The sequence below is a fragment of the Bos grunniens genome, chromosome 27 (assembly GCF_055505025.1).
Source record: "Bos grunniens cultivar Pamir isolate PY7600 chromosome 27, Bosgru_T2T1.0, whole genome shotgun sequence".
NCBI lineage: Eukaryota > Metazoa > Chordata > Mammalia > Artiodactyla > Bovidae > Bos > Bos grunniens.
Genome location: NC_141191.1, coordinates 7,491,246 through 7,504,838, shown reverse-complemented (window position 1 = coordinate 7,504,838; position 13,593 = coordinate 7,491,246). Strand labels below are relative to the sequence as shown.

Here is a 13,593-nt window from a genome sequence, read left to right as displayed (position 1 = left end):
TTTTCAGGACACTTCATGCACAGCGGGTCCTGTCTCCCCACTGGCCCTGCTTGGATGCCTCCTTCCCCTCCACTCGCCTTCACTCCCCACAACTGCTTCACGCGGCACCTTCTCCTCCAAAGCTCCCATCAGCTCCCCACACCCACTCTCAGCTGAGAGACATCATGCCTGGTTTTCAAAGAAAATCAAAGCAACCAGAAGTGAATTTCCCCAGTTGCGGCCCCCAGGTGTGTCTACATCTGTGCCCACGTGTGGCGTGTGATTCTCTCCAAGCTCCCTGCACACCTTCCTGTCTCTTCTCCCTGCCCCCCTTCCCTGGTGCCCACCACCTCCTTTTTCTTTCAGCATCTTTGGAGAGATTCTGAATGGTTTTTGTTTGATGATGATTCCTCTTTGTCCAGGTGAAATATTCCTGTGCTATTTTTAATTTATTGTATTTAACTGCTTGCTTTATACTGATTCTTTTTGTTTGTTTGTTTGTTTTTTAATTTGTGCCGGCTCTTAGCTGTTGCATGCAGAATCTTTAGTTGTGACACGTGAACTCTTAGTTGTGGCATGTGGGATCTAGTTCCCTGACCAGGAATCCAACCACTGCCCCAGCATTCGGAGCACAGAGTCTTAACCACTGGATCACCAGGGCTGTCCCTGTACAATCTGCTTTAAAGAAGTTTTGTAGGGGGGTAGACAGAATTGGGTTCCAGGCTACAGAGATTTCTCCCTATGATGCATGATTGTTACTATGAATACCTTCTTTCAATGGGTAACCAATGAGAATAACACAAATGGACCATCCACTTTCTCATAACCAGATTCACAACTGCTGCCTCCTAAGCAGACTGCTTCCTACCAGTGTGGTTCCCTCATGTGATGGTCAAGTCAGCACATCTCTTCTCCTTCCTGAAGCTGAGCTTCCTGTGCTATACAGCAGCTTCCCACTAGCTAGCTGTTTTATATATGGTGGGTTTATAACAGTCCTTTACCTTCACATCTTGAATCCAGTCTATATATAGCTACCGAGTTACTTCCAGATAACAAACTTGACAGTGTTATTTTCTCATTTAAAGTCCTTCAGTTTCTCCTCTTTGCTTACAAGACAAATTCAAATATCCAAACCTGAGTCTACATATCCTACAGTGTTTCCTTTTTCTTTACTAAAGGACACATGACTTCCCAAATTCACATTGAAATCTACACCTTTCTATCTTTGCCTATGATCTTCCTTTTTCCAGGACTGGCTTCACCACTGTGTGTGTGTCTGCCTCATAAATACTGACTCATCCCTTAGACCATAAATCAAAAACTGACCTCACAGCAAAGTTTTCTCAACCTCTCCCCCTACTCCCACCCCCACACCATAGGAACAGGAACAGCCATTCCTTCCTTTAAGACCCCTCCTCCTCACTGCAGTGAATAGTGATGAACTGTTACAGTGTGGATCTGTTTGATCCAGCTGAAAGCCCCTGCATTCCGGGAGCACACTGTATTCATTTTGTACCTGATTCTGCCTAGGAACTGGAAATTGTGGAAGCAGAGGAAATGGGTCTCAGGAAGAATGGTGCTGAACCAAGCTGCCCTGTGCCTGGAAAGGGGGCCAGGAGAGTGCTAGAAACTGAGAACCAGGTGATGCCCGAAGGGACCCATCTGACTGTTTCCTATCTTTGTGTAATTTCTCTCACTTGAGTGCTTTGCCCAGAAACTTCAAGGATGTTAGATTACTATACTCGTGTAACATGAAGCAGGAAGATAAGCCTACATTCTGAGTAACTTACCTCCTTATATTAAGCAGGAGGGACAAACGTATTTTCTCCAGAGGCAGATAATTTGGCTTTTACTTAGTGCAGGAAGTATCTTTTTGCTAAGAAACCATCCATCAGAGCCTAGTGTCAGCAGGTGCGAGCCCTGGGCTCCGATGCTGTAGCATCTCAGAGTTGGAGGGACCTAAGTGATCATCGCATTTTCCAGATGAGAAAACTAAGGTCCAGAAAAGAGAGGGTACTTACTTCCCAGGGGTCCATGGGCAAGTGTCATATCTGGAGCCACAGGCCCAGTTTCCTGACTCTAAAATTGGTGTTCTCTCAGTTAATCCTAAGACTCATTAGTGACACTCTTTCATGGAGGAAATGTCTAGAGTTCTGAATAATAATCAGAGGAGAATTCAGAAAATAAAAGAGTAAAAAAGTGAAATTAAGCTATGTTGTGCTATTTCCGTTTATGGACACTTTAATATTATTGCCAAAGTATTTTTGTCATTTTCAACCTAAACCATTTTTTTGTCTCCCTATTTCAAATGCACCTGATGAAGCACCCTCCACAGAGCAAGGTACTGAAGACCCCAAGACTCCTGCCTCTTCTCAGCTGAGTTCCTTGCTTCCCTGCCCCTGCCCCCTACTTGCCCGCTGATGCGATGGTTAAAGCACATGTCTAGGTATGATTCACTGTGTTATCTCCCCAGACAGGTTTTCTCTCTTTTTCTTGCTGGCATGCCACCCTATTTCCTCTTGATTTCCTCCCTTCTGCAGGGTGATCTGACCATCTGAGCCCTAAGGCCATGCCACGGTGTCACACAGAGCTGTTCTCCTCCTTCTGTGCCCTCCAGTCCTCAGTGTTCCTGGCGCTGCAGCAGCACTCGGACCCTCCGACACCGTCCACTCGCCCAGCAGCTCAGCTCTCGGGTGTCCGGGTGACTGGCTCCCTGAGCTTGCTGAGAGGGAGGGGCAGTGACGAGCCCCCCGCATTTTGCAGCCTCGCGTCCCCTCCAGTCTCTGCCGATGAGCCAGGCCTGGGTACAGAGGCCCTGGGCGCCAGGCGCTGGCCCTTAGGTCCCTGCCAGGAGGCGCCGCGCGTCCGCCAGTGCCCACTCAGTGATTTCTCTGGTTCACTAGCGCCCAGTGATGGGAACACGGCAGGCTGTCAGGGCGCTTCCAGGAACAGGCCCTGGAGGGTGAAGGAGAGGCTCCTCAGGCACCGCTGCCCACAGCAGGGAGAGGAGGTGAATGAGTGAAGCTGAGGGCCCGGACGGACGGGGTCTTGGCTCGGGGGACCCCAGGCGGGAGACCAAGGACCAGGCGAGCGGCCGTCCTACCGTGGTCCCCGGTCTGCGTCGGGCCCGCGTGCCTCTCGGAAGCGCCTGGAGCCACGCACCTCAGAACCAGGGCGCCTGGGGGTCAGCTCACCCAGCTCTGGCATCTCTCTGACGAGGGCCCGGAGGCGCCGTGAAGGGACGTGACCTGTAGTCAGAGGCGGAGCGGGGACCGGAGCCAGGGTCCGGAGCCTCAGTCCAGCGTCATCTTTCCACGACATCCCAAAGGTGTCTGAGGCAGCTTCTGAGGGAGCGAGGGCTGTGGGACGGGACACATGCACTGGCGGGGCCTGGCTCTGCGTCCACCCGGGGCTTAGTCCTCCTGACCTCGGTGTGGTCCTGCTCCCCGCAGAGGGAACGGCCACTCGAGGTCGTCCCCCGGAGGCCACACGGAGGGTCCCAGCACACTCTGCACGGAGAGGGTCCTGGGGAGCTCCGTGGGAAGCCGGCGCGGTTCCGCCGGATACCCGACACACTTCCGGGCACAATCGACGCTCATGGCGGCCGACCGCGGCCAAAGACGCAAAGCCGCCCATGCGCACGTGGGATGGTGCCTCCCCCAGACCGACCTGAGGCAGAGCGTCTGGGGCTTGAAGGGCCCCTTCTTATTCTCACTGGAAGCACGACCGCGAGACTGGAGTGTGTGCAGAGGTGTGAGGCCGGGGGCCGGGGTTCCTGAGCCCCCGATTCAGGAGCGATGAATGAGCCCCCTCGGGGTCCAGCGTGGAAGGCATGGGAGCCTGGGCTCGGATGGGAGAAGTCTGGGCACAGGCGAAGAAGGAGAAGAATCCCACGGTCCTATGGTTCTGTCAAAGGTGCTTCCTTTTTCCAGGCTGGAGTTATTCTTCGTCTGGTTCACACCTCAGCTCAATGCTCAGGAGTCTCAGTCTTGGGTTTTCAAGACCTCGAAGTCTTGTAGGTGAAACAAGGGCAACACATAACAGGACTCCCAACTCGTTCATGACTCAAGGACATCATTCTGTTTCTCTAGGGAGAGAACAAGGGCTCAGAGTGAGGCCTGTCCTGTCAGAGTGCAGTCAGTAAGCTCCTCAGAGCAGAGCCAGGTGGGAACAGAGCTGCCAGGACCCGACAGAGAAGAGATGTGCTTACCCAGGGCCACATGCTCCCTGGCCTGCTCTGCTGGAGGAGCACGTGGGGAGCAGATTGGGGCCTTTTATGGCCCCAAAACTGAAGAAGAATTTTATGAGATTCTTGTGACTGCTCTCTCTCCCTCCCTTCTTCCCTCCATTTCTATTTTCTCTCTTTTGAAGTAGCAACCATCCTTGCCTTGGACAGTTTCTCTCACAGCCCATACATCCTCCAGAGATTTCACTCAGGGCCCATAATCAGAATTAGCCCACATTACTAGACCCAATGTGGATGTTTATCTCGCTCTTACTTTTCAAACAGAAATCTTGACATGAACTCAGTCATCTCCATTTTGACCCTGCAAGAGTGGTAGACTTAATCCCAGGGTCACAGAAGCACTGGGTGTTGGTGTTGTCATTAAAATTCCCTCCATCTCTTCACTGGACACAATCATTTCTGACCACCCAAGGACATCTTGACTGAAACTACAACTTGTGCTTCATGCATGAGTTGAAATTCTTCATCAAGCCCTGGAAGAAAAATCAAAGGTTTTTACAGAAGAAATTACACATAAAGAAAAAAAGGTGGAAGCATCTATTTAAAAAACAGCAACTGTCTTTAAAAACTGTTTTTGAAAAACTTTGTTTCATTTTTGGAGATTGAGGAAGTTGATCTTTGACAGGAGAAAGAAGGGATAAAAGAAACAGGAAGACAGGGGAAATGGATAGAAACAAGTTAATTTTTACATTGTCATAACTGAGAAAGAGTTTACAGCATAAAAGACATTTACCAGAGGATAACCGCTAGACATGATTTTGACCTTGTTTGGCCACAATTTCCTCTTCTGTGAAGTAAGGAAGCTGGCTTCGAGGATCTCTGACAGTTCCAGGCATTGTGAGTCAATGTCTTTCATTGAGAGCAGAAAGGAAGAATCCTACAGTTCAGAATCAAGGAAGTTAATGATAATTTTTACAGACCTATAATTTTAGAACTGCAAAACCACTGAGAAGTAACCACAAAACATCTAAATGAATAAGAGTTCAACTTGTGGTCTAGTGATGCATTATTATCCCAGATCCAGAGCTTTTCTTATGCAGACAGTAGCAGTTATAAAATGTAATGAAAGAAGAATGTGGCTCAAAAAGAAAAACCATGAAATATCTAGGAGTCCAGTTACAAAAACACTCTGAAGGACCCAGAAAGAAACTTACTGAAGGTAAGTTTCTTAGTACAAAAGGTTGTACTAAGAGGAGGCAAAAACATCTAAAGGGAAATCTAGTTCTTAGACTCAATCACCCACATATCATTTTTTTTTTCTTTAGTAAAACCTGTAATTTCAATGAAGCAATAACATTGTGTTTAACTTGATGGAATAATTTAAATGTTATTTGGTAATAGAGAATCACTGAGTGTAGCCATGCCCTCTGAAAGAGACTGAAGAGGGAGATTTGATTATCTTGAACTCGAGAAGCTGTGTTATTAATAGCTCAGATCACTTAGTGCTGCCTCCGGCAGAGATAAACAGAAGAGCAGAAGGAAGAGAACTGTCTCTGACCAGGACTAGGTAGGTGCCAAGCAGGCTGTGTGGTTTAGGTGCTCTGATGGGTGTACAAAATGTGTCCCCCCATCCTCCCCCGGATGGCCTGCTGTACTTGGACCACCCGGGTGGCCCTGATCATTTTCATTTCCTTCCAATCATGTATGAGCTTGTTTCCCTTCTATGCAAGACTTGGTTTCCAAAGAGGACAGAGACATGAACTCAGACATGAGCCTTCCATATGAGACACGTGGGAGTGAGGGCATGTCTGTGGGCTCAGGAAATTCATAGTGCTGGATGGTGCAAGAAACAGTTCTCAGGTCACTGCTGGTGAAGGAGGAAACAAACAGAGCTGGACTCCATCATAGGCCAGGCTGCGAACATTAGGCTACACACATGGTCACCCTCCCAATGGACTCTGAACTTTGTGCCCAGTGTCTATAGAAATGGCTTACCAATGGAAAACCAGACACCCCCACCCCGATAAAAGAGCCTCAGGACTTGGACTCTCCGTCACCTAAAAGAATATGCTAATTATCTCTGTAACAGAACAAAGTCATAAATTCTATTATGTTTATTGGGATATGACCACAGGCCTATTGATAAATGTCCACTGTTTAGCTCTCTAGGCTTACGACACATGAATCATGAGTTAACTTTGATCGTCTCTCTCTTTTACCTTGTCCAGACTAGTTTCAAAGAATTTGGGGAGGTGGGTTTGAGCAAGTACACTTAGGGTATATAAGGTTTTCACAAAAACTGGTCAGGGTCCTTGGCTAAGAGGAGACTCTGCCTTGGGCCCGCTGGTGTAATAAACTGCACTCCACTATTTGCATTGTCCTTCTGAGTGAGTTTGTTTCCCGGAACATGTGGCTACAACACTGGGAACTCGTCTGTCACACTTTTCAGAAGAGCCTCTATTCTAGGGCTGATTAAGGATGAAACTGATCAGGAATACACATAGAATTAGGTAAATATACAAACAAATATCTTTAAGGAAATTAAACATGAGCAAAAGTAATCATTGAGGGTACCTATAAATTTCAGCTATTAGATGAGCAAGCACAAAGCCAGAAACAAGCCAGAAACACTTTTTGCAACACATGTAAGAAAGGATTAATGATTTTAAATATACATGGGATTCTTAGAAGTCAGCAAAGAAAGATGAATAGAAAAATAGAAAAATGGTAAAGTGTAAGAGACAAGAATGACCAGTGAACATTAAAAAAATGTTCAACATCAGAAACAATTTTTAAAAGATATATTAAAATAAAAAAGGAATATTTTTCACTCATTTAATTTGCAAAAATTGAAACAATTCATAAAAACCAATATTAATGAGAATATTGAATGTCAAATATACTTTTTCACATTGTCAGTAAGAGGATAAAGTGGTACAACAGTTTCTAGCATGGGCAATTGGGAAAAACCCTTTAAAATTTGAACAGTACATATATATTGAGATTCCACTTATCGGAATTCATACAAAGTAAGTGTTACAGAAATTTCTCAAGATATATGTGTAGTCATATAAATATATGAGGCAAATTTATTTGAATAGATATTAAAAATTTTCCAAGATAATATTTAAGTGGTGAAAACACACATTGGCATTGGTTGTGAAATAAGATTCTGTATTTTAAATTAAAAAGAAATATTTACACAATTTCATTTGCAAAGGAAAAGAGCTGAAATACTCGGAATTGTAGGTGGCAGTTATAACTGAAGGGTGGGGCTATGGGTTTTTATTAAATCTTCCATTTTTGCATTTCTTTATGACTTGAAACTTTGTTTTTTTAAGTTGAAATTTTCTGATATGTATTATTCTTTATAATCAGAAAGATTATGATAGATTTAAATGGAAGTAAGCATTGAAATTCAAATCCTAGAAATAATGAGACATATTTCTCCACTAATTTTTAACCAATATGCACTCTTTCTTCCTTTAATATGGATTCTCCAGGAAGGTTATAACCCACCACCATTCTGGCTCTTCCTTTCAAGTAGCCCTGAAGATCCAATGCGCTGGGCTCTAAATCTTTTCCAATGAACCTTCTCACCCGCAAGGGGCTGGCCTTACCCTCCTTTTGTGACAGCCGGACTCCCGCCCTACCACTGGCTTTGGATGCTCCAGCCTCTGCCTCACGGGGACGCCGCCTCCATAGATGTGGGCACAGGAGGGCCTCAACCCCAGATCTGAAACCCCAGGTCTGAGTAAACCCAAGGCGAGTGACAGCTGGGGCTCAGGGAGCCAGAAAGGACAGAGCAGTCACACTCCTCCTGCCGAGGCAGGCGCAGGGCCCCGGGGCAGGAGGTCATGTCTGCTCTGGTCCTGGAGGCCCTGAGCTCCTCGGACTTTTGACTGTGTCCTTGATTCTTCCCACCAGGCCTTCCGGGACCTCAGTTCCAAGACAGTGAGGCTCCTCCATGTCTTCCTCACTGCTCTCTCGATCCTCTTCCAGGTACTGCCTGGTAAATACCAGCCATGATGCCCTTTCTTATCATTACTCGGTTTTTCCTTCCCTGAGTCAACCATCATCAGAAAGTAAAGCATGACAGAACTACTAGTAGGTCACTTCCACACCCCAAATTAGGCATTGAGTGATGAGAGAATTCTTTCCAAAGCATGTTGTTGCGTCTTCATGACTTTAAACGTCCTTTAAACGACTTTAAACGTTGGTGGTAACTTTCTCCCTCCTCTCCTTTCCCTTGAATGAGCTGGATGATTTGTAAACTAAATTAGTTGAATCACTTGGCTGGTATAACCCAGTATGAGACAAAGTTCCTTTATTCAGGCCTGGACCAGAGATCTCTTGCCACATGTCACAGTGTGACCTTGAGTTCCACTGGACAAGGCTTCCATCTGATGAGCCTGTGAGAGCTGGGTGGGTTTTGCATGATGGGTAGGTGGGGTGACTGGTGAGGCACACGGGGCAGTGGTTACTGACCCTGTGGTTAACACCCAGGTATTCCTGTGGCAGGAAGGGTTTATATATATATATATATATTTTTTTTTTTTTTTCCCCCTTTCTTTTGGCTGTGCTGGGTCTTCGTTGCTGCGCAGGCTTTTCTCTAGTTTTGGAGAGTGCAGGCTACTCTCCAGTTGCAGGGCACACGTTTCTCATTGCAGGGGCTTCTCACTGTGGAGCCCGGGCTCCGGAGCACAGGCTTATGGTGGTGTCTCAGGGGCTTAGTTGCTGCCACACGTGGAATCTTCTAGAACCAGGTTCATCAGCAACACTGACATCTTACGTCAGAATAGACAGTGAGGGATATGAGGGGGATGTTTGCTATTGGTGTTTAGCTGGGAAAGAAGGGGATCCCAGTCAGATGGTAAGACCCCCAGATTTCCTCATGGGACTTCCACAAGGCTTCATATAAATGTCTTTTCCTTTTCCAGACAGCACTAGGGCGCTCAATTTTGAAAGACCCTGCTATCTTCGGGGTGGAATCTGTTTGAAGCGAGGGACACTGAGCTGTGAGCCCTTCAGAGGACCCTGCCAGGCATTCACCATTTGCTGCAAAATAAAGTGGAGCTGATGGAGGCAGCTCAGCTGAGGAAGCCGGTGAGAGACCCTGAGCAAGTCTCCTCTTGTGCAAATAAAAGCAGACAGTTCTCAGATCTACACAATCGAATGTTTTATCATTAGGACTGATTAAAGTTGTTCTCAGGGTAGGCAGGGTAGGCAGTAGGGGGAGACAGTTATAAGAATTAAATTTATATTATGCTTTAAATGTTGCAAAGTGTTTTCATTCACAGAGCAAATGTGACCCTTAAGCCACTTTGGCCCGAGGCTGGAGTCCTGAGAGAGGTGGGATCATTCGGTGTCTTCCTTGTTCACTTGTCTTGTCCAAGGCGTGGCCCCATCTGTAGTTTGCTGAGTAGGCCGCCTCTCCATACAGGTGTCACTCTCCTCCCTCTGGGGAGGGAGCAGGCCTTGACAGGACCACAGCTCTCTGCAGTTTACAGAGCAGGTTTAGGGTGGGAGGACAGAAACAGGAGGCAAGATGCCCAGGAAGCAGGAGACAAAGAGGAAGGACAAGAGACACGAGCATTCTTCCAAAACCTGAACAATCTCACGGGAAAGAGTGTGACTGGCATTGCAGTGATGTGACGAGGACCAGTTCTGTAACTGGGTCCCAATCAGTGAATAATTAAAGAAAATTCAGAGCGGCCTTGTGGATGAACAATGGGCTATGATCAGTGTACGTCAGTGTCTGTAAAGATATCCAGATACAGATACAAATGTAGTTTCTCCAGTTGCTCTTCCTGTATGGTCTGCCGACCGAGGTCATCACAGAACTTTGCGTATACCTTGTGTCTGTGATGTTGGCCCACTGTGTGCTCTATCAGAACAGTTTATCTTCCTTATTGGAATGGGCTTCTAGTTTTTCCATAAAACAAATAATGCATACTGACTCTTTACAAAATATCCTGAATCTAAAAATTTTATTTAAAACCCCATTATAATCCACTTCATGCTTCCTTTAGAGCATAAAATAGTTTTTCTCCAAATAGATCATCAATCAGCTCTGCATGATTTATTAAAGAAACAGCTCACTTCCCCCACTCCCCCTGCCCCCGCCACTCATGTAAAGGTCACTTTTTATCATAAACTAGTGGTCAGTGTCTGCATAGTCTGTTTGTGGCTGCTCTTTTTTGTCTCAGGGATTCTTTTTTAATTCCTCTGCCAATGCCACGTATTTTGAGCCTAGCCATCATCATAGATTATAATAATTGGTAGTGAAAGTCACTATGTTGCTCTTTATAAATAGAATTTTATCTATTCTTGCACACATTTTCCTTTTACAAGGAATTTTAAAGTCAGCACATTAACATAAACATCTTTATTTTTAAATCCTAATTTCTAGATTATCACTAGTCTATGAAAAGTCATGAGCCAATTTATCAGTTCTAAAAATGTATAATAATTTTCACTTGATTCTAATACCTAATCCTTGAGGAAGGAGACCAGTAGAACATCCTGCAGTAATAAAGAATTCAGAATCTGGAGTTAGATTCCTGAATCCAACTTTGATTTCACCACAAACTTGAACACCACACTGAATATCTCTAGCCTTGTTTTTCCTCATGGCTACCATTAGAGATGATATTAGAATCTGTGTAAGGTAAGACTAATTTTTTTTCTGGTTGTATGAAGACCGTCATAATCAACTTCAATACACTTCACTTGATGGATTCTGACTAATTACATAAATGTAGGATGAGTAATCAGCCATCATCTTGGGATGAGAGGGAAAGTACGAGAATCCTTGAGTCAGTCACTCTGAAGACTTTTTTTTTACAGAAAATGCTTCATTCAGAATAAGGGGGATCATTTCTTATGAGAAGCCCAAGATTTTCTGGGTGAGAAAGGAAACGAAATCCAACACTCAGCCTCTGAGACTCTAAGTTAGGGACGGCTCAGCCAAAGCCCGGGGACAGAGGAGAGAAACAGCAGATTAAGGAAAACCAGGAGGGTGCCTGTATGTCTGTTAGGATCGCCGACGCCATCTCGGGCTCGTGCAGCTCCCACCGCCCTTCTGCTGACCCCGCCCGGAACTGGCCTGTGTGGTGAATCACGTCTCTGTCGTCAGGGTCTTGTAGTTAATAGATATTGTTTAATAACCATTAGGACCAGGCAACCTCTATGCTCTGTTAGTCCCCAAACGATGATAAAAACCTTCCCTGATGTATTCCCATGTGAGCAGTTACCCTTTCACAAATCTTAGGAAAACACATTCCTATTTCCAACCCCCTACCCACATATACCAGGTTAGCAATAAAATGGTCCCAGTGGCTCCTAGAGGGTAGCGTGAGCTTTGAATGCTTTGGAATCCTGCTCTGAAGGTGCTCCCAACCCCCCACCTGGTAATCAACTTACTCATTGATTATACTCAGCGGCCTCATTTTTTGGTCTCAAGATGCCTGGTCAGATTGGTGAGCTGTTTTCATTCCTTTCATCCTCCAATGGGGCACCGAAGCCCCTGCCTCAAGACAGAAAAGCTGAATGTATGGGACAGCTGAGGGGACACTACAGCTACCTGGATTTGGGGGAGAAAAGCGGCTGGTGTGGGTGAGCACCACAAGGGGCTGGAGGGTCCCTGAGAGCCGGCGCCTCGCCTCCTGCAGGGAATCCGCTGTTGTCTTTTGCTGCCCTGCTGTGCTTTGTGCTCACCCACCTTCAGTCTCTGTCTCTCCCTCACTCTCATCTGCCTCCAATGTTCTCCCTTAATGTAAATACACTCATCTGACCAATCATTGCTTTCCTAGGTCTCACTGCTCAGGCGTCCCCATGCTTCCCAGGGTGTTAGCTCACAAAACCTGAGAGATTAATGAGCTAAGCAAGCAGAGGCTGGATAGATACAGTAGCTCCCCCGATGCCAACCCCCAGACCCCGTCCTCTGTCTGCTTCTGGTCAACAAGCCACTGTCTGCTGTGCGCCCACTGGGGACAGTCATCGATTCTGTGGCCTCACTCAGATGAGTGACCCCAAGTCAGTTTCCTTACTGGGCTAACTTTCAATCAGAGAGAACGGGACTGGGCTTTCGTGAAGAATGAAGAGAGAGCCACAGAACTCGTGGGAGATTCTCGGCATGGCGCTAGGACATCCGTGGGTCCCAGTGATGGGCAGTCCAGAGGTCAGAGCTCCTGGATCACAGCTGCTGTGATGAAGCCCAGGGTGGCATGGGTGGGCATCAGGATAGCCTCCATGATGTGGCACAGGGCTGGGGGTGCAAGGACCCGTGATGAGCAAGCTCTCTGCTAGAGGCTGAATGCTAGCACCTTCCCTCCAGTCTGTGGGAAAATGGGCAGTTCAAGAAAGTGGAAACAAGGTTAATGTCCCTGAGTGGGCAGAGCGGGGAGTGTGAGCCTGTCGCCAGCCCTGGCATTGACCCCACAGGGCGTTGACCCCTCAACAATTTGAGGCCAATGAGAGCCAGCCCTCTGACCACTCAACCTGGGCTCCAAAGCTGGTGACCGCTACTAATGCCCAAGAGTGGACAGGCTGGACTTAGAGGGTCCTTGGGGGGCACTTGCTTATCTCCCCCACCTCCTAAGAGGTAAGAAAAGCAATCTTTTTTTTTTTTTTTTAATTTTTGGCTGCGCTGGGTCTTTGCAGCTGAGCCCGAGCTTTCTCTAGTTGCAGTGACTGGGGGCTCCTCTCTAGTTGTGGTCCTCAGGCTTCTCATTGCAGTGGCCTCCCTTGTTGCGGGTCCTGGACTCTAGATCGCAGGCTCAGCCATTTGGCACATGGGGTTAGGTGCCCCGAGGCATGTGGGATCTTCCAGGACCAGGGATCAAACCCGTGTCCCCTGCACTGGCAGGTGGACTCCCAGCCACTGGACCACCAGAGAAGTCCCAAATCAACCTTAGTCCTGGTTTGGAGCCAGGTGGGCTATTCCTTTTCTCTTTTAGAAACCTCTCTCCCCTCAGCTGGTGCCCTGATCATGCTAGGTCCTTGGCTTCAGTGTCTTAATGTTTAGATCTTTAATCTTAATTGTAAGACTTATCTGAGAGACCCTGAAAGCAGGGGTATGTTCTTAGCCTGGGAATGGGGAGTGACCTTCAGAGTATTGCTGACACTCTTCAAGTGCATGGCATACTGTGTGAGTACATTTACACATTTTAGTAAGTATCTGAGGGCTGCGTTACCATCTTATTTTTGGTGGGATCCCTTTCCAGGAAGATAGAAACACAAAGTATGAAGTTTTAATGTGTTTCCGAAAGACATTATCTGAGAACTCCACAATGGCCCATTTCAGAGGGCACAGTGGCAGGCTGTAAATGTCAGTGCAAGAGAGATGTTTAAAGTCCCTGATCCCAGCTTCCAAGTTGCAGCATAAAATTACTGTTTATAACAGACTCTTGAAATCTGGCCTTGTC

At 46.7% G+C, this 13,593-nt stretch overlaps 1 long non-coding RNA gene across 1 annotated transcript; it reads right to left on the bottom strand.

The window, feature by feature from the left end:
* Positions 1-2,202: 2,202 nt before the first annotated feature.
* LOC147343458 (uncharacterized) lies at positions 2,203-5,102 on the bottom strand. Its single transcript, XR_015156021.1, has 2 exons — positions 4,959-5,102; positions 2,203-4,698 (listed from the first exon to the last, which is right to left on the bottom strand). It is a non-coding gene; the product is annotated as an uncharacterized LOC147343458 (long non-coding RNA).
* Positions 5,103-13,593: the final 8,491 nt, after the last annotated feature.